Raw genomic sequence first — 23,961 nt, forward strand, 5'->3', positions numbered from 1 at the left:
TTAGGAAGTTATTCCTATGCTCAACAATACCAGATGTCTGTAATGGTAGACAACATGAGAGCTCCACCGAAATTCTTGAGACTATCAGCTCATTCTTAAGAGGTGTTTACTATAAAAGGTACATCACTGTCAGACTGCAAATGGTCTGTAGAGCTAAAAACATGACAGAGGTTAATTTCAAGGGCTAAAATCCAAAATCCCAAGCCTCCAAGTGGAGGTTTATCCTCTTTGCCACAGGCAAGTGAAAGTGAAGTCATTCAGTCGTGTCCAACTCTTTGCGACCCCATGGACTGTAACCTACCAGGCTCCTCCGTCCATGGGATTCTCCAGGCAAGAATACTGGAGTGGGTTGCCATTTCCTTCAGGCAAAAGGTACTAGAAAAAGTGAGGTATTGGGGTAAATCTAAATGGGCATGATGTCTCATGGAGTTTACAATATATATGTAGAATTAAAATATATGGAAAAAATAGCATGAGAGGAGGAAGGTAAATGGAACCAAAATATTACAAGGTCTTTGGATTATCCTAGAAATAGTAAACTAAGATAAACTGTAATAAATTAAATACATATATTGTGATTTCTAAGGCAGCCTTTTTCAAACACAGTTCCACAAGAAAATATTATGAGTGACTGTTTTCTTAATTCTCCCAAAGATGGTAGAGAGCTAGTACATCAATAGATGTATAGGAGAAACATTAATATGTTACAGTGAATGCTTTAGAGCATTTTCTCTTAATCTTCTCACAGAATCACATTTGAGAAAGCCTATGAGGTGAAAGCTATAAGGTGACAGGTAAGTAACAATACAAGGATGTATAAACAATAAGCTGATAGAGAAAAAACGGAAAAACAAAAAAACCTGGTAACGTAAATAACAGGCACATGAAGAGAAAAAAGAAAAACAAAAAAGAAACAAAAGATGGGATAAAATAAAAACAAAAAAATAAGATGGTACATTTAAATCCTAACATCAGCTATGTTATATGTAAATTAACTACTTTAATAAAAGGCAAAGGAAAACTAATAGCTAACGTCATACTTAATGGTTAAACATTACATGGTTTTCTCCTGGGAAGAAGGGAAGAAAACAAGAACATGTTACCACTTTATTCAATACTGTATAACTTCTATTCACTATTCATAGACAGTGCAATAAAACATGAAAAATAAATGAGATATACAAAAAGAAGTCAAATTGTATTACAGATTATGCAATCACATATACAGAAAATCCTAAAGTGTCTTTAAAAAGTTACTAGAACTTGTAATGGGTTTTATTGCAATACACAAAACCTGACTGCATTTCTGTATACTAGCAATGAACAACTAGAACCTATAATTAAAAAGATTTTCTCAGTTGCACTAAAAAATGAAATACTTAGAAGCAAATTCAACAAGGTATGTGCAATATCTGCATAATGAAAACTACAAAACACTCCTAAGAGAAATTAAAGACTTAGAAATATATACCATCATCTACAGACAGGAAGATTTTATATTAAGAAGATAAATTCTTCCCAAAGTGATCTGTGGATTCAATGCAACCTCAATCAAATTCTTAGCAGGCCTTTTTCTAGAAACTGACAAACTGATTCTAAACTCTGTGTAGAAAGTCAGAGAAAGGTCTAAACAATTTTGAAAAAGAACAAAACTGGACAGCTTATACTACTTGATTTCAAGCTTTATTACAAAGCTATAGTAATTGAGGCAGTGAGATACTGGCAAGGATAGACATATCCATTAACTGAATAGAACAGAGTCTATAAACAGATCTAAATATGTATGTACAAATGACATTTAACAAAGTTGCCAAGATAATTCAATGGTGAAAAAGTAGTTTCTTTTCAAAAACAAGTGTTACAAGTGGATATCATAATAACAAAAATTAACTCTGACTCTGTTCTTTACCTATTGAGCCACCAGGGAAGCCCCTCCTTATATTATACACAAAAATTAACTAGAGGGGCTTCCCTGGTGGCTCAGTGGTAAAGAATCTGCCTGCCAATGCAGGAGACACAGGTTCAATCCCTGATCCAGGAAGATCCCACATGCCTCAGAGCAACTAAGCCTGTGCACCACAACTACTGAAACCCGTATGCCTACAGCCCATGCTCCGCAACAAGAGAAGCCATGGGAATGAGAAGCCAATGCAACGTAACTAGAGAGTAGCTCCCACTCACTCTAACTAGAGAAAAGGCTGTGCAGCAACAAAAACCCAGCACAGCCAAAAATAAATAAATAAAATTATTTTAAAAATTAACTAGAAATGTAATATAAACCTAAATATAAAACCTAAAGCTGTAAGACTTCTAGAAGCAAAGTAAAGCATAGATGACCAAAATTAATACATACAACTGAGAAAATACATTTGTGTTGTTTATGCCACCCACTCTATGGTTTTGGTATGGCATCCCTAGCAGCAAAGACGGCATGTTTTTGAACTTTATACATTTATGGAATCATACCACATATATTCTATGACTGTTTTTATGCTCAACATCATGTTTGGAAGATTCACCCACAGTGCATTCATGTTCACCACTATAATGTGACATATACCACAAGTGATCTATCCATTCTTCTTCAATGGATAAGAACATTTTGCTATTTCAAACAATGCTGATATGAATATGCTAGTGCATCTATCTTGGTATACATATACAAGTGTTTCTCTTGGTTATATAAATTTAGGGTCAGAACTGTTGGGTCTTCAACTAGATTTTTCCAAAGTGGTTAAGCCACTTCACACTTCGCTCAGGTATGTATAGTTCACATAGTGCTATATTCTAAGCAACATCAAGTCTAGTCCTTTTTAAACTCACTGCAATCAGGCTTTTATCTCTGTAACTCCACCAAAACCATACTTATTAAAGCCCCTAATATGCTCTATCTTAAGAAATCCAATGGTCAATTTTCAGTCTTATTCTTGATTTATTTGACATAGTTGATTATTCTCTTAAATCATTTACTTTCTTTATGCTAACTTACTTTTCTCCTATTCTCCATATAATGGTTAGTGATCTTTACATGTTATCTTGTGCAAAGAGTTCCACTGGTTTCCCATTTCACTGGAAATAACTTATGATCTGGTCCCTTTTTTTCTCTCTGCCCTCATTTCATTCTACACCACCCCTATCACCTGTCTACCCCAGGCTTGCTCTGTTCCTGCTATATTTATGGGGCTCTGACTTTTGCTATTCCCTCTTCCTGGAAGACCCTTCTCTGTCACATGGCTTATTCTCTCACTTTGGTTATACCTCTAACCAATTCTTACCACCTCAGAGAGGCATAATGCTTGGTGGGCCTGCATTTTCTAGGGAACAGATACCATAGTAAATGAGCTGAAATAACCAATCTAAGTAATTTGTTAAGGTTGCTACTTTTGAGAGAGACTCAGTACTCCTGCCTGGAGTCCATGGAGAGAGAAGCCTGGCGGGTTACAGTGCATGGGGTCACAGAGTCAGACATGACTGAGTAACTAACAGTAGAATAAAAAAAAGTTCTACAGTAAGGACCATGTTGCAATGCAAGCTGTCCTGTCACATGACCTCATTAACCAGGATAACCAACGGTACTGGAAGTGTCAGGAGCAGTCATGGTTGCTGTATGGAGACTCTTGAAAGCCTCTGTAAGAGAACCACAGTGAAGGGACTTCCCTGGTGGTCTAGTGACTAAGACTCCATGCTCCCAATACAGGGAGTCTGGGTTCGATCCCTGGTCAGGGAACTAGATCCCACATGCTGCAACTAAGAGCTGGCATGCCACAACTAAAGATCCCACATGTTACAACTAAGACCTGGCACAGCCAAATAAATAAAAATAAATATTAAAAAAAAGAACCATAGTGGAATAAGGCCATACTCCCTTCTACCAACAATTTTCTAAGTGAAAAGCAGATCTTGGCTTGCTCTTGAGCACTATTAGAGACTTAATGCTTGACCACAGGGTACCAAATAACTATTATAAAGTGACCACTGTGTACTAGTTGTTATTTGATCCATCAATTCATAGAACTGAACATATAAACCAGTATTCCATTATAAAAGCAAATCTGAAAGACAAGTAAATTCCATGTGCAAGTGACTCAGATTCCCATTCCTGTTCCTATTTCTCCACTACCACACCCCCTCAACCTATACTCATGGTCCCATGGGAGTTCCCTATTACCAGTTAACAGAAGAGGAAAATGCACAGATGGGTCTGCCCAGTGTATGGGCACCAGCTTATACCTCTACTCAGGGGTTGCCTCAAACACGCTGGAAAAGGCAAATCCTTCCAGTGGGCAGAATTTCAGGTATATACCTGGTTGTCTACTTTCCATGCCTACTTAGGCAACACAGCCTAAGATACATGTATTGACGACTCGCAGGTAGTAACTAATGGGTTATCCGCTTACTCGTTGTAATTTAGTCGCTAAGTTGTGTCCAACTCTTTGTGACCCCATGGACTGTAGCCTGCCAGGTTCCTCTGTCCATGGAATTTCCCAAGCAAGAATACTGGAGTGGGTTGCCATTTCCTTCTCTAGGGGATCTTCCCGACACAGGGATCAAACCCACATCTCCTACATTGGAAGGTAGATTCTTTACTGATGAACCACCAGGGAAGCCCATCTGATTACTTAGGTACCTGGGAAGTATAAGACAGAACAAGATGAGAAATAAAGATTCTGGAAGAATATTATGAGGATGAACCAAAGCACGAACCACTAATAAGTTAGTGGCCCATGTGAATCCTACCAAAGGGCATTTTCTGTGGAGAAGCCTCTCAATCAGATGGACACAGCGATCCATATTATGATGTCAATCAGCCTTTTCACCAGTGCAGTGTTTGCCCAATGGATTCATGCACAAAGTGGTCACGGCAGCACAGATGGAGGCTACATAAGGGCTCACCAATATGGACCTCCACTTATGAAGATTGATATGCCTAGAATAATTTCTATGTGCCCAAGAGGCCAACTGCTAAGGCCCTAATAAGGTACCATTCTCTAGACAGAAACTAGGTAGCCACTTGGGGACATAGTCAATATACCCTTTTATTATGGAGAGGGCAACCATTTGTTTTCAAAGGACTATATACACAGTCCAGATAAAAATTTACATTGACTTAAGAGAATGCTGTATTTCTTATCACAGTATTCTATATAGTATTACCGCCAAAGGAGTCAATTTACAGAGAAGGAAGTTCAGCAGTGAGCTCATACACATATAACTCATGGGCCTTATCATATGTCCCACCATCCAGATTTAAGTGGATGATGATAATGGTGGAATGATTAAATGAAGGTTCAGTTATGGTACCAGCTGGGCAACAACACCTTGATAAGTTTGCAGTTCTGTCATATGGGATGCAATATATGCAATAAACTAGAGGATGATAAACAGCGCTATACATTCCCCATGGCCATAACACATGGATATAGGAGCCAAGGGCAGAAGAGAAAGTAATAATGTCTCTTACTCTATACCTTATAATTCACTTACATTAGTTTTGCTTCCTATCCCTACAATCTGGGGCTTGGTGGGCTTAGGATTCTGATTTTCAAAGGAAAAATACTTCTACCGTGGGACAAAGTCATAATTTTATTAAATTTGAAGTTGAGACTATTTCCTGCGTCTGTATTTTGGGCTCCTCAAACTGCCAAACCAGCAGGCAGAGATGGGTCACTCTGCTGGCCAGAATGACTGATACCAATTACCAGTAGGGAAATGGTTGCTGCTACTGGAACTCAGAGGACTTCATGGGGATGCCCATTAGTTCTCTCATGTCTAATAGGCCCTGTCAATGGTACACCAAAGTAACCTGAAAGATCATCTAGGAAAGGCTTATGTTATTTGACTAGATAAAGAACTCTGTGCCACTGAGATGCTGGCAGAAGATAAGGGCGATGTGGATTGGGTGACAGAAGATAGTTCTATCAGCTTAGACTTTGTGTAGACTCTTCTCCATCCCTTGTTGATTTCTATAATCCTGCCCAGCCTCTTCATGAAATCTGAATTATCCAGTTTGAATGAGCTATCTGTTTCCTGCCAGAATTCCGATACATTCTCCATAACCATTATCAGTATCTGATACTATACTGTGAAAGTTAAGTAAAAGTGAAAGTCGCTAAGTCGTGTCCAACTCTTTTCGACCCCATGGACTATATGGTTCATGGAACTCTCCAGGCCAGAATACTGGAGTGGGTAGCCTTTCCCTTCTCTAGGGGATCTCCCCAACGCAGGGAACAAACCCAGGTCTCCCGCATTGCAGGTGAATTCTTTACCAGCTGAGCCACAACGGATACTACACTGTATATTTACATATTTCCTTTCCCTGCAACTAGAATATAAACTCCTTGAGGGCAAAGGCTTCTTTGATTAGTTCACAGGTAGTAATCCCCGGGGAAATACAGAATACTGACAGCTTGGTGGAGAGGTGATTATAATGGGAAAAATGGAGGAGAGGAAGGAATGCCAGGAGAATTCGGTTGCAAGAATGAAAAATAAAGCCAGGAGCTTGGAACACAAAAGAATGTTTTTTCTTTTGTGAAAAAAGAGATGGTACTGCCTAATACAGGGAAGGGTATTGGCAATGAGAAATACCAACAGCACCGGAAGATACTAACATAGTAAGGTAACCCCAAACCACCCCCTCCCCAACCATTAAAAAGATACACACTGCTTCTCACCTGACAGGTGTTCTTAAGACTCTGAACTGAGTCTCCATAGACTGCAACTGGACATGACACCTCAGGGAGCAACTGAAGAATTACCATTTCCTCAGTGAGCTTTTCTTGTTCACAGAGAAGTCTGGGGCCTGGAGGCAACTGGGCACCATTGGACTTGGAAGGGAATCACTGCAGAGACTGAAGATATAATTTCTGAGACTAGACCAGCAAAAACATCCTCTGGATATAAAAGACGTTAAGGAGAAAGTAAAAGCTCATTTAACTTTCAAGTGCTTTTCTTTCAAATTTACTATGCTTCCTCCCTCATCATCCAGCAGACAGGATTAGTTAGGGAAGTCCCTTTTGGACTTCCTTTCCATATAGGTTACCACAGAGCATTTAGAAGAGTTTGCTGAGCTATGTTCTCATCACACCTAATTTTTTATTAGTTATCTATTTTACACACAGTGTATCAACAGTGTATACCACCCGTCTTGGACATGTAATCTCCATTCCAAGTCCAGAGGTTTTAAAAAATAATTCGGGGGTTAATGCTGCCAAACTAAGGATATAATGGGAAACATAAGGCAGGGGAGGGAATTTCAGAATTCTGTCCTAGCGGTTAGCTCTCTGTTATTCGCTGCCCTTCCTACACCCAAATGACACTACTGAGACATCACACTCACACCTCCGTCGGCTGATTCGTGCGGCTAGATCCAAGCTTCTGGATTCCACTTGCTTCCAAAGTTTCTAATGCTCATTCAGTAGAACCCAAGCCCGGTCAACGACTGGCCGGGTACCCAAAGCACACCAGGCCAAGCACCGACCAGCTTGCTCCCAGGGCCCAGGAGCCGCGCCTGGGGGCCACGGAGGCAGCCTCGACTCCCTATAGACTCAAGGAACCGTACACGGTACCCTGGCGGCGCTGCGAGGCCGCTGGGCAGCCCAGACCGTCCGAGTTCCTCTGCCATCCGTGAGCCGACATCGCCCATACCTTGATGTGTTCTCCAGGTCGCCGTCAAGCCTCCCACCCGGTAAACCCGCCATCGCGTCGTCCGCTCTAGGAATCTGGGAGGCTTGCTTACCTCTATGGCCCGAGGCCTCGCACGCGCGCACGCGCGAGGCGGGAGCGGCGAGGTGGGGTGGGGTGGGGGCGGGGAGTTGCCGAGATTTAACCCCTGAACATCCGCCGATGTCCTCAGCTAGGGCCCTGTCTGCCAGTTCCTGGCGTAAATGTCGGAAATCATCTTTCGAGAGAGCTCTCTGGGGCAGGGTAGATTTTCTGACTACATAATGAGCTCTTCCTTAATTATCTTTCTCCTTTGTTAATGTCTCCCCCCGCCCCTCCCCGCTCTCCCCCAACCCCACAGCCTGTCTCCAGTTCCCAAATCTGTCAATCAGATACGCAAGGTGAGCTTCCAATCTTTCTTCCTGTCTCTCAGGTTTCCCTCCGCCCCAGAACACTGACATGCCTCTATTAAAAGTGATTGCTGGGCCCCACCCCAGCTTCCGACTCAGGTCTGCCGTGGGGGCGCAGGTTCTCAGGTGATCCTGGGGCCACACTTTGAGAACTGCTGCCTTAAAAATAGACAGTGCTCAGGAATTCATCCCTGACTTGCTAGAAAGCTGGAGTTGCATCTACTTTGCTGTTAAGAAAGGCCATGAGTGTCTCTTTCTAAACTGTTTGCTTGCCAATACACTCCTCGTTGTGGCTGAAGGATCAGAGTGAGAAGGACCTGACGGGGCGGGAGAGGGCATCAGGGTAGGAAAGGATATTGCTGTGTCCTTGGAAATATCTTGGGAAGTAAGATGAGGGCGGGAGGAGGGGGGGATATAGAAATAGGAAATAATACAAGTATTGAGACCGGTGAGATATGTGAGTTAAGATGTCAGAAGAAAAGGTATAGGTTTGGGAAAATGGTGGTTGGCTGAAGTGATGCTTGAGGTAGAGGAAGAGGACTTTGTCTTTCACCCCTAGAACCTGTTCCAATTTATGAAATCTTAGGGATGTGAATGATGGCAACCCACTCCAGTGTTCTTGCCTGGAGAATCCCAGGGACAGAGGAGCCTGGTAGGAGGCCGTCTATGGGACTGCAGCGACTTAGCAGCAGCAGCAGTGATGTAAATGAGACCCTGATGAAATGTAAGGAACATTATGTAAGAACAAATGTAAGGACTCCTTGTTTGGGTCCAGCACTTCCAAGTAGGGAGTGCAGATGCTTTTTAAAAAAAAAAAACCACAGTGAGGTATAACAGGCATGCAATAATCAGCAAATATTTAAAGTATACAATTTGGTGAGTTTTGTCCTATGTATACAACCATCACCATAATGAAAATTATGAACATATTCCCAAAAGTTTCCTCCTTCCCTTGGTAATCTCTCCCTTTGTTGCCACAGCCCCCAACCACTATTCTGCTTTCTGTTATTATAGTTAGCATTTTCTAGAGTTATTTACGTGGACTCAAACAGAATGCACTCCTTTTTGCACTCAAACTTCTTTCACTAAGCATTATTATTTTGAGATTTAGCTATATTGCTGTATCAGCAGCCCACTCCTCCTTTTTGTTGCTGAATGATATTCCATTGGATGTACACAGTTTGTTTATCCATTCACCAGTTGATAGGCATTTGGGTTATCTATAGTTTTTTTCACCATTAGGAATAAAGGTGCCATGAACATTTGCGTACAGGTCTTTGTATGGACACAATCTCTTCAAGGCATTCTAGACTTGGTATCATCAATCTCAGGACTCCAGCTTCTGGTCATTTCCCAGTTTGAAAGCCACATCTACATTTTTAGGTATTTGTTCAGGACCCCATTTCTAGTACCACAAACTGAGCGGCTTAACCCCACAAAAATTTTCTCTGTCACAGTCTGGAGCTTAAAACTCAAAATCAAAGGTGTTAGCAAGGGCCATGATCCTCTGAAGGCTCTAGGGAAGGACTGGTTCCACCCCCGTCTCCTAACTTCAGGTGGTTGCTGGCATTCCTTGGCCGTGCCATGCAGCATTCAGGACTTTAGTCCCCTGATCAGGAATGGAAGCCATGCTCCCTGCAGTAAGTGCAGAGTCAACCAGGAGACGGCCAGGCAAGTCCCAGTCCTTGGCGTTCTCTCCCTATAGAGATTGTTGGTAGAAATATGGACATTAACAGTGACTCTGGCAAGCGCTCAGAGGAAACGAAAAGCTCAGAAGCAGAATCCTCTGTCATCTTAGAGAATACATATATTGTCATGAACAGAATTTTGCTAGAAATAACGAGCATTAAAAATACTTCTGGTGGGGGCAAATTCTCTGGTGGTCCATCCGTTAGGACTTGGCACTTTCATAGTTGGGGCCTGGGGTTCAATCCCTGGTCTGGGAACTACGATCTCACAAGCCATGTGGTGTGGCCAAAAACAAACAAACAAACAAACAAACAAAAACTTCTAGTGACATCTCAGAAATGAAGAAAACATTACTGGAAGCTGGAGAAAAAGGTGATACTGTTTATAAAGTAGCAGGAGCTTGACTGAATCATATTCTACTGTTGGACAGAAAATAAAACTTGTAAGTGATGAGCTTGGGTAGTTAACTGAGGATATTATCAAGCAAAAGGTGTAAAGTATAGACGGATGATTTTCCCTTGCTGATTACAGTAAAAATCTCAGAGGAAAGAGATAAATCGTAAAGGAGTCAGTACTCAAAGAGCTTGTGTGCCACAACTAAGACCCGGCGCAGGTTGCTACCCAGCCCCCCCCAAAATACCAAAATTTTTTTCTTTGAAAATACCAACAAAAATTGGTATTTTTGTTAGTATATAGCTGGCCTTTACTAGATCAACTAAAGAAAAAAGAGAGATTAACAAAAGCCAAGAAGAGGGGACATCACTACTAACCCTATAAAAATTTCACTCATAGTTCAGTCGGTAAAGAATCTGCCTGCAATGCAGGAGACCTGGGTTTGATTCCTGGGTTGGGAAGATCTGCTGGAGAAGGAAATGGCAATCTACTCCAGTATTCTTGCGTGGAAAATCCCATGGACAGAGGAGCCTGGTGGGCTACAGTCCATGGTGTTGCAAGAGTCAGACACGACTTAGCAACAAAACCAAACCAGGGATTATTATAAACAACTTTATGCAAACACATTATACAACATAAGTGAAATGGACAAACTACTTAGAATTATATAAATTACTAAAACTGAAAAAGAAATAAAAACAATAAATATATGAAAAGTAAAGAAATTGAGCTCATAATAAAAATTTTTCTAACAAGGAAAAGCACAGGCCTAGATACAAGTGAAATCTATCAAACAGTTTAAGAATATTGAAAGTCGCATCCGAGTCTTTGGGACCCCATGGACTATACAGTCCACCCAATTCTCCAGGGCAGAATACTGGAGTGGGTAGTCTTTCCCTTCTCCAGGGGATATCCCCAACCCAAGGATTGAACCAGGGTCTCCTGCATTGCAGGTGGGTTCTTTACCAGCTGAGCCATAAAGGAAACCCAAGAATACCAGAGTGGGTAGCCTATCCCCTGTCCAGCAGATCTTCCCGACCCAGGAATTGAACTGGGGTCTCCTGCATTGCAGGTGGATTCTTTACCAACTGAGCTATCAGGGAAGTAAATATTAATCCTTCACAATCTCTCCCAGAAAATAAAAGGGGCCATTAATTACTCTGATACCAAAGTGAGACAAAGATATCACAGGAAAAGAAAACTACAGATGAATATCTCTAATAATATGGACACAAATATTCTCAATCAAATACGAGTAAATTAAATCCATCAATATATTAAAAATTATACATCATGATCAAGTGGAATTTATCTTAGCAATACAAGGTTAGCTTAACATCCAAAAATAATGTATTTAGAGAGTTAAATACTTCACTCTCAATAATGTTCACCAATAATAGAATGTCTGAGTACTGGCATAATCACACAATATATTCTTACTAGAAATGAGAATGTACAGTGTACATCTACAGAAAGCAATATGAATTTCATACACAGTGTTGAATGAAGGCTGAATTAAGAGAGTGCATATCGAGTTCCATTTACATAAAGTACAAAAATAGGCAAGACTAACCTATCATGTTAAGGGTTTAGTGTATGTGTGCTATGCTATTGCTCAGTCGTGTCTAACTCTTTGCAACCCCATGGACTGTAGCCTGCCAGGCTCCTCTGTCCATGGGGATTCTCCAGGGAAGAATACTGGAGTGGGTTGCCATGCCCTCCTCTAGGGTAGTTTCTATCTTTTAGGGCCAGAAGAGGGTAGTGGCTTAATGAGACTGCAGTAGGCACTTCTGAGGATGGATAATATTGTTTCTTCATCTGAGTGCTAGTAACACAGGTGTGTTCAGTTTGTGACAATTCAGTAAACAGTGCACTTATTTACTTCTAAAATGAGCATCACCTACTGCTACTACTTGGTTGGTCTACATTCAGAGCATGACAACATAGACTAAACGTACCATCTTTTGTTATAGTGTTTCATCTTACTTCCTGAGACCTATCCAGTCTTATTCTCTCCCCATCAACTATTCCTCTATTCTTCTATCTTCAATTTTTCTCCCCACTCACTCTTTATTCTACAAATATAATTAGGTCTCTAATCTCCTTAGAAAACAAACTCCTTAAAATCCTGTTGCCTCGATCAACGAGTTTCCTATTTCCTTCCTGCATTATCACATTTCTCGAAAGGAATTATTATCTATTCTCAGGGCCTTACCATATACTTCTTAACCCCAGGCAAGGACATTCCATAGGTAACATCTCTTTGGCTCTTCTGTCCTTTGCCTTAATTCTAGCATCATCTTAGCATCTTCTCCAGCTCTCTGTAGCATCTCCTGGTCACTTGTTCCCTCTCCTGAGAGCTCTCCTGGCTTTCATGATGTTTGAACTAGCTGGGCCCAGCTTCCCTGAGAAGCTCCTCTTCTCTACCAGCTCTACCCCTTCATTCCCTCAGATACTAGTATTTTATAATTCCTTGTTTCTTTTCCCACAAGATCTCCCTTGGTAATGTCTCTTCCCTATCTTTAGTCATATTTTCAGATACTCACAAATCTTGCTACGTTTACATTTTTAACCGCCTGTCCTCTTTCATCTCTTTTGTCCTTTAATCCTGTCTACAAAGCACTGTCAGATACTGCCCCAGAATTACAATTCTGGCCATGTCACACGTAAATGGCTTGCACCGCTAACTAAATGCATTCCTGATTCCTTAGCAGGGCATTTGAAACTCTCCAAACCCGATCCCAACCCATCCCTTAGCCTAGGATCCAGCCAACCAAGATGCCGGGCTAATTCCCCAGCGGGTCCTGAGCTCCCCACCGCTGTGCTCTCGCTCCTGAAGCTCCCTACGTGGTAGGAAACACTGAACTCCTAAATCTCCATTTTACTCCGTCTGCGGCAAGGCTCAGCTTGAGTACCGCAGTCTTTGAGAAAATTAGTGACCTTCTACTGCTGAGTCCCGGATCCCCAAGCCCTTGCAGTCGACAGTGGGGTGGTTCTGCACTTTACACTCTCGCCACGCTGGGGTAAGACCCCTTCCCCTACTCTCGCCCTGTAGCTTCGAGAACTGTCCTTGCAGACAGCGTGTTCGCCGTGTGCGAATGTGATCTGGTCCTCTGCCCCAGATTTACAGATGGTCCGTTCTATTTTTATCTCCTTGATGCTACACTAAGCTCTATCGCTATTTCTATCTCTATTTTCCTCTTTCAGTCTCCAGTCAACCGTTTTCGATCTGGGGCTGTCCCCACCAGGTCCCACCCAGAGACCCCTCCTTCTCCCCGGTCCCCTTAATGGTTCTCTGAACCCCGCCGCGCGCCCGCCACAGAGCTGCAGTCCTCCCGGCGGCCTAGAGGGGCGTGCCGCCCCCTACTTCCGGCGCGCGCCGCCCGAGGTCATTCTGCCCTTCACCTGGGGTCAGTCTCTGCCGCCCGCGGAGCGAAGGGTGAGTGAGGCGGTGCGGCCCCCCGGCCCCGGGTGCGTCCTAAACCGCGCTATGCGGCCTCGGCCTGCCTAGGCCCCAGGCAGAGCATGCGGTTCTACCAAGTGGCCGCCCCTCAACGGTACCGTCTGGCCGCCCGCCCTTCCGTCCGTCGGCCGGTCCATTTTTTCATGGGTTTGTCCGCTTGCGGTTCATCCACCCGCCTTTGCATCCCTGGACTCCGCGAGCACTAACCGAGCGCTTCCTGTGTGCCTGGCCGCTGACGGAGGAGTCACAGGGGCACAGATGGAATCCTTCCTTCCTTTTCACTCGCCCAGAGTTCGTTCTTGTGTCCTATCTCAGCCATCCTTCTTGACTTCCCCAGTCTAGGTTAGATTTATAGGTTAGATTTTTTTTTTTTTAAACCAGCCACTCTCAGAGCACTTCTACTCTCCCCCTTGTAGTTCTTTCACGATTAAATCAGGTAATTCCGTGCTCTTTTTTTTTTAACATCTGCCTCTCCCTACTGTATTTCAGTCCCGGGTGGCTCAGTGGTAAGGGCTTCCCATGTGGAGCAGTGGTAAGGACTCCGTCTGCCAGTGCATGAGGTGCAAGAGACGCTGGTTCCATCCCTGGGTTGGGAAGATCCCCTGGAGAAGGAAATCCCATGGATAGAGGAGCCTGGCGGGCTACAGTCCATGGGATGGGTGGGGGCGGGGGGGTGGTCACAGGAGTTGCAAAAGTCTGACACGACTTAGCAACTCAACAACCACAATGCAAGGACATTGTCTTGTTTATACCTCTTTCAGTGCCTAGCCCAGTGCCCGCACAAAGTAGGAACTCAATAAATGTTGTTAGAAAAATGTATGAAAACACAGGCTGTCCTCAAAAGTGCAGTTGGTTTAGTGGAGAAGGCAGATGTGAAAGGGCAGTTCAGCAGGGTACCGGTCTAAGAGTATGGACTCGAGTCAGACCATTTGGTTTCAAAATCCAGACTACTTACTAGCCTTGAGACTGAGACAAAGTACAAAACTTCTCTGTTTTTCTTTTGTAAAACTAGAATACAGAGTGCTATAAAGATGAATGAAGACACTTAGAACAGGTAGCTGATGCTTGACACTACAGTGAAAGCTCAATTAGTGTTTTCTGTTACAGTTTAAGCAGACAAGGTAGATACTTTATACTGCAGCAAGCAGGAATGTCCAAAAGTGCCCTGGACTTCCTTGGGTTTCTTGGACTAAGAGCTACTTGAGACCAGGATTTCATCTCCCAGAGGTGCTTCCGGCCTGCAACTGGGTCCCTTAGACAACTCCAAAAACAGCTGACACTTAAATTCACACCTCTGGTCCAAAGCAATCGACTTTTATGCCCCTTGCTGACAAGGCTACATTCTCATATTTCAGTTCAGTTCAGTCGCGCAGTCGTGTCCGACTCTTTGCGACCCCATGAATCGCAGCACGCCAGGCCTCCCTGTCCATCACCATCTCCCGGAGTTCACTCAGACTCACGTCCATCGAGTCCATGATGCCATCCAGCCATCTTATCCTGGGTCATCCCCTTCTCCTCCTGCCCCCAATCTCTCCCAGCATCAGAGTCTTTTCCAATGAGTCAACTCTTCGCATGAGGTGGCCAAAGTACTGGAGCTTCAGCCTTAGCATCATTCCTTCCAAAGAAATCCCAGGGTTGATCTCCTTCAGAAAGGACTGGTTGGATCTCCTTGCAGTCCAAGGGACCCTCAAGAGTCTTCTCCAACACCAGAGTTCAAACGCATCAATTCTTCGGCACTCAGCCTTCTTCACAGTCCAACTGTCACATTCATACATGACCACAGGAAAAACCATAGCCTTGACTAGATGGAGCTTAGTCGGCCAAGTAATGTCTCTGCTTTTGAATATGCTATCTAGGTTGGTCATAACTTTCCTTCCAAGGAGTAAGCATCTTTTAATTTCATGGCTGCAGTCACCATCTGCAGTGATTTTGGAGCCCAAAAAAATTAAGTCTGACACTGTTTCTACTGTTTCCCCATCTATTTCCCATGAAGTGATGGGACCAGACGCCATGATCGTCGTTTTCTGAATGTTGAGCTTTAAGCCAACTTTTTCACTCTCCTCTTTCACTTTCATCAAGAGGCCTTTTAGCGCCTCTTCACTTTCTGCCATAAGGGTGGTGTCATCTGCATGTCTGAGGTTATTGATATTTCCCCTGGCAATCTGGATTCCAGCTTCTGTTTCTTCCAGTCCAGCGTTTCTCATGATGTACTCTGCATATACGTTAAATAAGCAGGGTGACAATATACAGCCTTGACGTACTCCTTTTCCTATTTGGAACCAGTCTGTTCCATGTCCAGTTCTAACTGTTGCTTCCTGACCTGCATACAGATTTCTCAAGAGGCAGGTTAGGTGGTCTGGTATTCCCATCTCTTTCAGAATTTTCCACAGTTTATTGTGATCCACACAGTCAAAGGCTTTGGCATAGTCGATAAAGCAGAAATAGATGTTTTTCTGGAACTCTCTTGCTTTTTCCATGATCCAGCGGATGTTGGCAATTTGATCTCTGGTTCCTCTGCCCAGAGCACTCCCTTGAATTACCTTCCGTAAATTCCCTGGTGGTTCAGTGCAAGGGGCATATTGGATCCCTGGTCAGGGAACTAAAACCCTTCATGCTGCACACAGCCGAAAAAACACAAAGAACAAAAGCCCAAAACAAAAGGAGAGGGGGAAAAAAAACCACCAGAATTCCTTTCTATGGGATAATTGGAGAATCAGGGGACATGTGCTCTTTTTACTCACCACTCAGCAAGTTTCCCCAATGAAGCCTATTCTGTAACCCATGCCTTCTGACGTGAAATTTGCGTTTCCCTTATCCACTATGTTGAGTGCTGTATGCACGATGTGTTGAGAATCTCCTCTGGGCCAAGTGTTTTAAAATGCAACTTTTATTATTATTTAGTTATGGAGCGGTCAACAGATCAGGAGATGATTAGTGAGAAAAGGTGGTTTGTTACAGGTCCCAAAAGAACAGGGGCATGCCTGGCCCACAGAGCCACTTGGGGAAGCACCAGGGTCAGTTAGGAGGTGATATGAGCAGAAAGTGGGCAGGAGCCTTTATTGTGTCTTGTGTGGCAAGAAACAGGGCAAGATCATCAGGTTTAGGATTGGCTACTTTGAATAATTTCAAAGTAGGGACAGGGCTCTGAGGCATAGGGGTTGTCCCTGATTGTCTGATACCTGGTCTGGGGTGATTAGGGCAGGGGAATGGTGGTCCTGGATGAGAAAGCCCCCTGGAGGAGGTGGTGGGTGTGTGGGGCTCTGGATTGGTTGCTTGGTATGTAAAAGGCATACCTGCAGGCAAGTTTGCTATCTCTTGAAATCTGCTAGCCCTGAAAAGGGCAGTCCCTCCAGTGTTGACAAGGCCCTAGGTGTCAAAGCATCAGAATTTAAAAAATACTTAATATACCAAGCAAAACTAAATGTTTGTTATTCCAATTCCTGTAATAACTCTGATGAAAGCATTGTTGACTCCATTTTTAATGGAGAAGAAATGGAATCTCAGAAAGGTTTAGTTGGCGACTAATATCATAGCTTGTAAGAGGCTGCATTATGATTCCACATTGTGGGGTCACCTGATTCCAAAGCTGGTGCTTTTCCTGTGAGCTAAGTTATCTCCTTGCAGTATGAAAAATGGGGACTTTTTTAGATCTAGTTAGGCATTTAACAATGTTGACCACTGCCTGTTTTAAACTCTCCTTTCTTAACTGTAGTGACACTCTTTCTTTTATATATGTAATGCCTACTATGTACCACACATTGGACTGGGTGATGGAGACACAGTTCAGTTCAGTTCAGTCGCTCAGTCGTGTCCGACTCTTTGTGACCCCATGAATCGCAGCACGCCAGGCCTCCCTGTCCATCACCATCTCCCGGAGTTCACTCAGACTCACGTCCATCGAGTCCGTGATGCCATGGGGAGCAAAAATCTTGATGTGGCTTATAATCTCATTGTGGAGGATGATAGGTATTGCTTGAGCTTCCTCGGTGGCTCAGCAGTAAAGAATCCACTTGCAGTAAAGGAAATGCAGGAGATGCCGCTTCAATCCCTGGATCTGGAAGATCCCCTAAAGGAGGGCATAGCAAAGGAGGCTGGCAGGATACAGTCCACGGGGTCGCAAAGAGTTGGACATGGCTGAAGCAACTGAGCACACATGCATGGGTATTACTCAAATAACCCACTGAAGTATCAGTTCAGTTCAGTCCCTCAGTCATGTCCGACTCTTTGCACCCCCACGGACTGCAACACACCAAGCTTCCTGTCCATCACCAACTCCCAGAGCTTGCTCAAACTCATGCCATGCAACCATCTCATCCTCTGTTATTCTCTTCTCCTGCCTTCAGTCTTTCCCAGCATCAGGGTCTTTTCAAATGAATCAGTTCTTTGAATCAAGTGGCCACAGTATTGGAGTTTCAGCTTTAGCATCAGTCCTTCCAATGCACACCCAGGACTGGTCTCCTTTAGGATGGACTGGTTGGATCTCTTTGCAGTCCAAGAGACTCTCAAGAGTCTTCTCCAACACCACAGTTCAAAAGCATCAATTCTTAGGTGCTCAGCTTTCTTCACAGTCCAACTCTCACATCCATACATGACCACTGGAAAAACCATAGCCTTGACTATGGACCTTTGTTGGCAAAGTAATGTCTCTGCTTTTCAATATGCTGTCTACATTGGTCATATCTTTCCTTCCAAGGAGTAAGCGTCTTTTAATTTCATGGCTGCAGTCACCATCTGCAGTGATTTTGGAGCCCCCCAAATAAAGTCTGACACTGTATCCACTGTTTCCCCATCTATTTCCCATGAAGTGATGGGACCAGATGCCATGATCTTTGTTTTCTGAATGTTGAGCTTTAAGCCAACTTTTTCACTCTCCTCTCTCACTTTCATCAAGAGGCTTTTTAGTTCCTCTTCACTTTCTGCCATAAGGGTGTTGTCATCTGCCTATCTGAGGTTATTGATATTTCTCCCGGCAGTCTTGATTCCAGCTTGTACTTCTTCCAGCCCAGCATTTCTCATGATGTACTCTGCATATAAGTTAAATAAGCAGAGTGACAGTATATGGCCTTGATGTACTCCTTTTCTAATTCAGAACCAGTCTGTTGTTTCATGTCCAATTCTACCTGTTGCTTCTTGACCTGCAGACAGATTTCTCTGAAGGTAGGTCAAATGGTCTGGTATTCCCATCTCTTTAAGAATTTTCCACTGTTTGTTGTGATCCACATAGTCAAAAGCTTTGGCATAGTCAAAGAAGCAGGAATAGATGTTTTTCTGGAATTCTCTTGCTTTTTCTGTGATCCAGCTGATATTGGCAATTTGATCTCTGCTTCCTCTGCCTTTTCTAAATCCAGCTTGAACATCTGGAATTTCTTGGTTCACATACTGTTGAAGCCTAGCCTCGAGAATTTTGAGCATTACTTTGCTAGCATGTAAGATGAGTGCAATTGTGCGTTAGTTTGAACATTCTTTGGGATTTGAATGAAAACTGACCTGTCCAGTCCTGTGGCCACTGCTGAGTTTTCCAAATTTGCTGGCATATTGAGTGCAGCACTTTCACAGCATCATCTTTTAGGATTTGAAAGAGCTCAGCTGGAATTCCATCTTTGCATTCCAACTTTGCATTCCAGGATATCTGACTCTAGGTGAGTGATCACATCATCATGGTTGTCTGGGTCATTAAGATCTTTCTCGTATAGTTCTTCTGTGTATTCTTGCCACCGCTTCTTAATATCTTCTGCTTCTGTTAGGTCCATAACATTTCTGTCCTTTATTGTGCCCATCTTTGCATGAAATGTTCCCTTGGTATCTCTAATTTTCTTGACGTTTCTAGTCTTTCCCATTCTATTGTTTTCCTCTATTTCTTTATATTGGTTACTTAGGAAGGCTATCTTATCTCTCCTTGTTATTCTTTGGAACTCTGCATTCAGATGGGCATATCTTTCGTTTTCTTCTTTGCTTTTTGCTTCTCTTCTTTTCTAAGCTATTTATAAGGCCTCTTCAAGCAACCATTTTGCCTTTTTGCATTTTGTTTTTCTTGATCACTGTCTCAGGTACAGTGTCACAAACCTCTGTCCATAGTTCTTCAGGCACTCTATCAGATCTAATCCTTGAATCTATTTGTCACTTCCGCTGTATAATTGTAAAGGATTTGATTTAGGTCATACCTGAATGGTCTAGTGGTTTTCCCTACTTTCTTCAATTTAAGTCTGAATTTGGCAATAAGGAGTTCATCATGTGAGCCACAGTCAGCTCCTGGTCTTGTTTCTGCTGACTGTATAGAGCCATCTTTGGCTGTGAAGAATATAATCAATCTGATTTCAGTATTGACCATCTGGTGATGTCCATGTGTAGAATCATTTCTTGTGTTTTTGGAAGAGGGTGTTTGCTAAGACCAGTGTGTTCTCTTGGCAAAACTCTGTTAGCCTTTGCCCTGCTTCATTTTGTACTCCAAGGCGAAACTTGCCTGTTACTCCAGGTATCTCTTGATTTTGTATTCCAGTCCCCTATGATGAAAAGGACATTTTTTTTTTTTCTTGTTTGGTTAGTTCTAGAAGGTTTTGTAGGTCTTCATAGAACCGTTCAACTTCAGCTTCTTTGGCATTAGTGGCTGGGTCATAGACTTGGATAACTGATATTGAATGGTTTACCTTAGAAATGAGCAGAGATCATTCTGTCATTTTTGAGATTGCACTCAAGTACTGCATTTTGGATTCCTGTTAACTAGGAGGGCTACTCCATTTCTTCTAAGGGATTCTTGCCCACAGTAGTAGATGTAATGGTCATCTGAATTAAATTCTCCCATTCTGGTCCCTTTTAGTTCACTGATTTCTAAAATGGCGATATTCACTCTTGCTGTCTCCACTTTGACAGCTTCCAGTTTACCTTGATTCATGGACCTAACATTCCAGGTTCCTATGCAATATTGTTCTTACAGCATCTGACTTTACTTCTATCACCAGTCATATCCACAACTGGGTGGTGTTTTTGCTTTGGCTCAGCCTCTTCATTCTTTCTGGAGCTATTTCTCCACTTTTCTCCAGTATCATATTGGACAGCTACTGACCTAGGGAGGTCATCTGTCAGTATCAAATCTTTTTGCCTTTTCATTCTGTTCATGGGGTTCTCATGGCAAGAATACTGAAGTGGTTTGCCATTCCCTTCTTCAGTGGACCATGTTTTGTCAGAACTCTGTTCCATGACCCGTCCATCTTGGGTGGCCCTGCATGGCATGGCTCATAGTTTCATTGAGTTAGACTAGGCTGTGATCCATGTGATCAGTTTGGTTAGTTTTCTGTGATGTGGTTTTCATTTTGTGTGCCCTCTGATGGATATGGATAAGAGGATTGTGGAAGCTTCTTGATGGGAGGTACTGGCTGTGGGGAAATCTGGGTTTTGCTCTGATGGGCAGAGCCATGCTATTTGTAAGGCCTTTATGGAAATCTTTAATCTAATCTTTGTTCATGGTTAGGGCTGTATATTGTGATCCACAAAGTCAAAGGCTTTGGCATAGTCAATAAAGCAGAAATAGATGTTTTTCTGGAACTCTCTCGCTTTTTCCATGATCCAGCGGATATTGGCAATTTGATCTCTGGTTCCTCTGCCTTTTCTAAAACCAGCTTGAACATTAGGAAGTGCATGGTTCACATATTGCTGAAGCCTGGCTTGGAGAATATTGAGCATTAATTTACTAGTGCGTGAGATGAGTGCAATTGTGTGGTAGTTTGAGCATTCTTTGGCATTGCCTTTCTTTGGGATTGGAATGAAAACTGACCTTTTCCAGTTCTATGGCCACTGCTGAGTTTTCCAAATTTGCTGGCATATTGAGTGCAGCACTTTCACAGCATCATCTTCCAGGATTTGAAACAGTTCAACTGGAATGCCATCACCTCCACTAGCTTTGTTCATAGTGATGCTTTCTAAGGCCCACTTGACTTCCCATTCCAGGATGTCTGGCTCTAGGTGAGTGATCACACCATCATGATTATCTGGGTCGTGAAGATCTTTTTTGTATAATTTTTCTGTGTGTTCTTGCCACCTCTTCTTAATATCTTCTGCTTCTGTTAGGTCCATACCATTTCTGTCCTTTATCGAGCCCATCTTTGCATGAAATGTTCCCTTGGTTCTCTAATTTTCTTGAAGAGATCTCTAGTCATTCCCATTCTGTTGTTTTCCTCTATTTCTTTGCATTTATCGCTGAGGAAGGCTTTCTGATCTCTCCTTGCTATTCTTTGGAACTCTGCATTCAGATGCTTATATCTTTCCTTTTCTCCTTTGCTTTTCGCTTCTCTTCTTTTCACAGCTATTTTTAAGGCCTCCCCAGACAGCCAGTTTGCTTTTTTGCATTTCTTTTCCATGGGGATGGTCTTGATTCCCGTCTCCTGTACAATGTCACAAACCTCTGTCCATAGTTCATCAGGCATTCTAGCTATCAGATCTAGTCCCTTAAATCTATTTCTCACTTCCACTGTATAATCATAAGGGATTTGATTTAGGTCATACCTGAATGGTCTGGTGGTTTTCCCTACTTTCTTCAATTTGAGTTTGAATTTGGCAATAAGGAGTTTATGATCTAAGCCATAGTCAGCTCCTGGTCTTGCTTTTGCTGACTGTATAGAGCTTCTCCATTTTTGGCTGCAAAGAGTATACTCAATCTGATTTCGGTGTTGACCATCTGGTGATGTCTATGTGTAGAGTTTTCTCTTGTGTTGTTGGAAGAGGGTGTTTGCTATGACCAGTGTGTTCTCTTGGCAAAACTCTATTAGCCTTTGCCCTGCTTCATCCCATATTCCAAGGCCAAATTTGCCTGTCACCCCAGGTGTTTCTTGACTTCCTACTTTTGCATTCCAGTCCCCTGTAATGAAAAGGACATCTTTTTTGGGTGTTAGTTGTAAAAGGTCTTGTAGGTCTTCATAGAACCGTTGAGCTTCTTCTGTGTTACTGGTTGGGACATAGACTTGGATTACTGTGATACTGAATGGTTTGCCTTGGGAACAAACAGAGATCATTCTGTCATGTTTGAGATTGCATCCAAGTACTGCATTTTGGACTCTTTTGTTGACCATGATGGCTACTCCATTTCTTCTAAGGGATTCTTGCCCACAGTAGTAGACATAATGATCATCTGAGTTAAATTCACCCATTCCAGTCCATTTTAGTTTGCTGATTCCTAGAATGTCAATGTTCACTCTTGCCATCTCCTGTTTGACCACTTCCAATTTACCCTGATTCATGGACCTGACATTCCAGGTTCCTATGCAATATTGCTCTTTATAGCATCAGACCTTGCTTCTATCACCAGTCACATCCACAACTGGGTATTGTTTTTGCTTTGGCTCCATCCCTTCATTCTTTCTGGCGTTATTTCTCCACTGATCTCCAGTAGCATATTGGGCACCTACTGACCTGCGGAGTTCCTCTTTCAGTATCCTATCATTTTGCCTTTTTATACTGTTCATGGGGTTCTCGAGGTAAGAATACTGAAGTGGTTTGCCATTCCCTTCTCCAGTGGACCACATTCTGTCAGACTTCTCCACCGTGACCCACCCATCTTGGGTGGCCCCACATGGCATGGCTTAGTTTCATTGAGTTAGACAAGGCTGTGGTCTGTGTGATTAGATTGACTAGTTTTCTGTGATTATGGTTTCAGTGTACTAAACTAGGAGTCCTTGAAAACAGACCTTCGTACTCTGAGAATACTGATCAGTACACTGCCTAGCATAGAGTTCAAGTATTGTTGAGATAATGGATGAAGGAATCCATTCCTCTTTTCTTTGTGTTGTCTCAGAACCTTGTGATTTAAAGTCAAGAATAAACCTTCCTTTTATGTACATCACCTTGGCCATTCTCCATGACCTTTCTTTAACAGTTTCACCCTCATTCTTAATTTAGTGTCAACCTAGATTGTCCTGGGCATTAACCCATTCTGTAATTTTAAAAAGCCAGTGCATCAGAGTTGGCTATTCCTAGGTTCATGTCTTGACTTTGCTGTATACCAGTTTGGGACCTTGGGCAAATTACTCGGCTTTTGAGAACCTCAGTTTCCTCATCTGTAAAGTGGGGATGATAATGCATACCTGTTACTGTTATTTATACTTTCTGATAAAATTGTATTTGTAAAATGCCTGGCCCAAGGTAGGTTTATTAAGTGCAGATTCTCTTTGGGGAGTTGTTGTTGTTTAGTCGTATCCAACTCTTTGTGACCCCATGGATTGTAGCCCGCCAGGCTCCTCTGTCTGTGGGATTTCCCAGGCGAGAATAAATGGAATGGGTTGCTATTTTCTTCTCCAGAGGATTTTCCCAACCCAAGGATTGAACCCAAGTCTTCTGCATTGGCAGGCAGATTCTTTACCA

At 42.8% G+C, this 23,961-nt stretch overlaps 1 protein-coding gene across 3 annotated transcripts in view; it reads right to left on the bottom strand.

The window, feature by feature from the left end:
* LOC138097509 (zinc finger protein 271) overlaps window positions 1–23,961 on the bottom strand; it is a 47,918-nt gene that overhangs the window by 3,719 nt on the left and 20,238 nt on the right. The window contains exons 1-2 of one of the 3 annotated variants that reach the window (XM_068993698.1): window positions 7,645–7,694; window positions 6,672–6,848 (exon numbers count right to left, since the gene is read on the bottom strand). The exons of 1 other annotated variant lie outside the window; for it this stretch is intronic. The gene's annotated coding sequence lies outside the window, so the exon portion shown is untranslated. Of the gene's footprint in view, window positions 1–6,671; window positions 6,849–7,336; window positions 7,393–7,644; window positions 7,695–23,961 lie in introns of those variants that run through there. One more of the 3 variants, XM_068993699.1, reaches the window with a different exon arrangement.

This window comes from Capricornis sumatraensis, chromosome 21 (assembly GCF_032405125.1).
Source record: "Capricornis sumatraensis isolate serow.1 chromosome 21, serow.2, whole genome shotgun sequence".
NCBI lineage: Eukaryota > Metazoa > Chordata > Mammalia > Artiodactyla > Bovidae > Capricornis > Capricornis sumatraensis.